Here is a 4,932-nt window from a genome sequence, read left to right on the forward strand (position 1 = left end):
ATATATATATATATATATATATATATATATATCACTCGCCGGATGCATGTGTATACATGTGTGTGTGTGTACATACATACAGAGAGAGAGATGGGGGAGAGGGAAATGCATAGATACACACACACTCTCTCTCTCTCTCTCACACATACCTTGCTTCTTGTTGTGATTAATACGGCAAAACCGTTCAAGGAATTTTCAAATCTTCTCGTCCATGACACCCATTCAAAAACTCATCTACTTCCTTTACACGTGACCTCAAACACACAACTTCATACATCGGCTTTGTTTGGACGCCAGGAATGAGAGAGTCTCTCTAAATGACGTTGTTCTGCGAGGTCCATTCTTTGGGCAAGGTTTTCCAATATTCTCTCTTAAAATCAAAATCTTTCTACGTGTCTCGAAGGAGAATCCTGAAAGGCATCTTTTCTCTCCTCCCCGTGGACCTGCCTTGAGTTAACTTCCTCTAAAAATGGCTGTTTCATGCAAACGAGATGATTTGGAACTTTTGTCGTAAGGTGTATATGCTTAACATAAAGGAATAGGATTTGGAAAAATTCCTTAATGTGCTGATTTGTCATTTTATTCCCATAACTCTTCTGAGCGAAATCACATGAAAGCAGTGCAATTCTTTTTGGTTCTTATCGAATGTTGTCCTCGATTCTGGATCATGGAACAATGCTGGAATAAATACCATTTTTAATCCTAAAGACAAACACATTTACGCTCGCTGCTCCTACACGTTTCATCGTAATCTCTCAAACGCTAAATTGGATTTTGGCTTCTGTGTTGATGTTGCTTTCTATAGCAAATAAACTTGTCTAGTATTTAAACTTACCAACATAAAACATCTCCTGTTTTCAAAAATTTGCTCATTTACATAAATATGAAAGTCATTATATGTCACTCTCGGCTCACACTGAGACAGAAATCCCGACTTCGATCTGTTTGTTTGGAGTCCAAAGGTTTGACAGGCTGCTGCTGTAGGTGAAATCTCTATCAGCTACCAAAGCAGTAAACTCTAGTTTGTAAACAAATTAAAATTTTGTGACAGACTGAGAGTTATAAAGATTAGAGTGATCTCTTCTGGGTTAGATTTAAAGGTCAAGGTCACAGTGTGAGCAAGTGTCAAGGTCACAATGTAACAAAGTGTTAGTAAACTGAAGAGAAAGTTGATTAACGTGGTGGGGTTTAAGACAGAGCCTTGTTTCGACACCACTTAGGACCTTAAACAGCGTTGATTGGTCACCGTTATCAAAAACATAAGCCAATATTTCTCAGTTTCTCAAAGGCTCTGCATTTATAGAAACGTTAATGGCCTCCTCGTGTATTGAGGTGACGGTAATGGAAACTGTGTCAAGACGTTCCAGATTCTTCCACACAATTTGGTGCCGTTACCATTTAAAGGGATAGCCTCGAAGTCTAAGAACAATCAAGATCATTCGCATTGTCACAGAAATGCTGCGCAACTGGGGAAATCTCAGATACACGGTGGCCCTCCTTATAAACAAATTGAGACCAGTCATAGACCCAAAATACAGAAATTCAGCGTGACACAGAGTGTGACAAGGCTGGCCCCTTTAAAATACAGAAACAGGAAGAAAGAGTGAGAGAAACTTGTGATGAAAGAGTACAGCAGGGTTCGCCACCATCCCCCTGCCGGAGGCTCGTGGAGCTTTAGGTGTTTTCACTCAATAAACACTCACAACGCCCGGTCTGGGAATCGAAACCGCGATCCTATGACCGCGAGTCCGCTGCCCTAACCACTGGGCCATTGCGCCTCCACACACACACACACACACACACACACACACACACACACACACACACACACACACACACACACACACACACACACACACACACACATATATATATATATATATTCCTCTTTACTCCAGTAAATACAGAAGACAGAAGAACCTTCCAGAGAATAAGTCAGGTGACAGTGGAAGCAACATGTATCATATTAGAATAAAACTAATAATAATAAAAACAAAAATAAAAAAACAAAAACAAGGAAGAAACCATCATCAATATTCTGAAGAACCAAAATTTATTGGCAGACATCAAACTACAAACAAAGGATTCTGAATGAAGAAGAAGAAGAAAAAGAAGAAATACGGTGGGGAAAAAATATGGAACGAAAGAAAATAAACAAAATCTAAAAGAGAACCGAAGCTAAAACAAACATGCAGACTTACAGACAGACAGCAACAATAATAACAACAACAACAACAGCAACAGCAACAACAACAACACCATGAACTAACAACGCGAAGAAAACAATTCACGTTTTGTTACAAGAAAATTCAACAAATTGAAGAAAATTTTTTTCCTTGCTTTAGTTACAAAGTACTGCAATAATATTACAATATTATTTATAAGCGCATGCGCACTCGTGTGTGTGTGGTGTGTGTGTGTGTGTGTATATATATATATATATATACCTGCACATGTATATGATAATATGTATGCGTGTGTATGTATATATGTGTATAAATGTGTGTATATATATATGTACGTACATGTATGTATGTATGCATGTGTGAGTGTGTATGTGTGTTTTGGAATGCTAACGGTGAAAGCACTGAATATATAAACTAGAATTTATTTATTCATCCAAACCCAGAGTTGAACTTCATTTTGACCTCAAGGCTTGTGTTCGCGCGCGCGCGCGTTTTTGTGCATGCGCGTGTGTGCGTGTGTACGCGCGCATACAAATACGCACATTTTCATTTATACACACACGCAAATATACGTACGTACATACTGGCATATACATCTCCATCATCATCATTACCACCACCACCATCACCACCACCATCACCATCACCACCATCATCATCATCATCATCATCATCATCATCACGATAATCATTTTACTGACGTAGCTTGAATGGGCTGCAATGCTCCTGACACCGACCACTTTACAGAATGTAACGGTGGCGCTTTCTCGTGGCGCCAGCATCAAAGAGTTTTTCCTGTCTGTGGCAAAGACAGGACGGATCTATTCCATCTCAATAACAGATTTTTTAATTAATTTTTTTTCTTAACTAAACAGTTTGAAACTTCGAATACTTGTAGAATTTCTCACGTAGAACATGGTTTACTCTTAACGTTTTTGACAGAATTTCGTATTTTAGAAGTTATTTCGTGTTAAAGTTGTATTTGTGAAAATTTCAACCGACGTGTATTCGGTTAAAGAAAGCTACTGTTGTTTGCGATAGTAATTAAAGCTTTCTTCAACCGAATACACGTCGTTGATTCGTTGAAATTACCGTATTGCGGGAGTTATCTGCCGCTTGCAATAAATATCGAGTGCGAGAATCGCATCGAATCAACCAGCTGGGAGAGATGTCTTCCTGGGGTTAAATGGCAGTATAGTCGTCTCTTAGAGGACAGCCACATTCAAGTCGCCATAAGCAATACTATTTCTATTTAGTATTCATTTCATTTTAATATTAACCTGCAGACGTTACAGAGCGACTCGGGGGCCGAGAGTTTCGTCCATTGGTACTTATGACGAAACTCTCGGTTTGAGTCATTCTATAACTTCTGTTCGTTAATAATAAAACTGTATACGAACGTACATACGCACATACATACATACATACAGACAGACAGACAGACAGACAGACAGGCAGGCAATGGTACTCATGGCTTCTGATCTTAACGGATTGGAAGTGTTATCATGTACATTGTTTTGTCATGGTATAAAAGATGGGCTACAGCAAATATTCTGCTCAATATAACAGATTAGCTTGTAACTTGCTTGAGCTTAACCCGGTGAGCATGTCCCTTAGCAGCTGACGATATGTGCGTCTCTGACCACGAGCAAAAGTAGTGGGGGAACATCATAGCCACGTGATTAGATAGATTCTTTGAGATTTGAATAATTCACCCTTGGAAACATGGGTGTTTCGTTCATAATCCTTAAGCAACTCTTATTCAGGGACTGTGAGGGGCGAAGAAGGAGGGGAGTGAACTAGAATATTGGGTGAGGTTTTATTGTTTTAAGGTGGTTAAATGTCTATCTAGATAGGTATATTAGGGTTAGGGTTTGAAAGTTAGGTTAGTGATCCATTCAAGAAGCAGGGCTAACGTAGAGGGCTAAGTTCGAGAGAAGAACGCGAAGTTAAAGTGAAAAGAAGTTAACATTTAAAACAAGCAGATTTCATTGAGAAATACAAAAGTGGGGTGAAGAAAGCGGGAGACAAATTGATTGAGGGTCAGAGCAAGAGTTAAATAGAGAAAAATTGGATATTGTAGGTAGCGAGATCAAGCGAGGAACAATAGCGGAAGAAAGGTTAAGCAGTGTTTGCCATTAACGACTTGGTTAAAAGAACGTTTCACTCATCGATACAATGGCCATTGTTAATTGTTTACATAACACCGTCTGCAAGGAAATATTTAATGTCATCATTTGAATATTAAACATTGTCAATACTCGGCGTGATCTTTAGAAGAAGAAGTATGTTTGTAGGCAAATGTGCCGATGAATTCCGTTGGAGAGAAGCGGTAATATTAATAAATACAATCTATTGTTGTTTGTGGCTGAGTGGTGTTAGAAATTATCAAAGAAAACCAGTTGTCTTCAGGCAGAGTACTGTAAAGTACCAGTACTTGCTCCTGTTACAACAACAGCACACAGACTACTCATTGATTCATCGATTAACTCTGTCACATTTATCAGAACAGATCGGGTTTTGTCCTTCCAAAATTATTTACAAACATCAAACACACAACAATGGACTCCCACCTTCCCTGCTGGACAATCACTCGTTTAAACACACACACACATACACGTTTATACATACATACACACATACATACATACATACATACGTACATACATACATACGTACGTGCGTATGTGCATGCATGCATACATACATACATACATACTTATATGCACACGCACGCATATATATA

This window comes from Octopus bimaculoides, chromosome 19 (assembly GCF_001194135.2).
Source record: "Octopus bimaculoides isolate UCB-OBI-ISO-001 chromosome 19, ASM119413v2, whole genome shotgun sequence".
Lineage (NCBI taxonomy): Eukaryota > Metazoa > Mollusca > Cephalopoda > Octopoda > Octopodidae > Octopus > Octopus bimaculoides.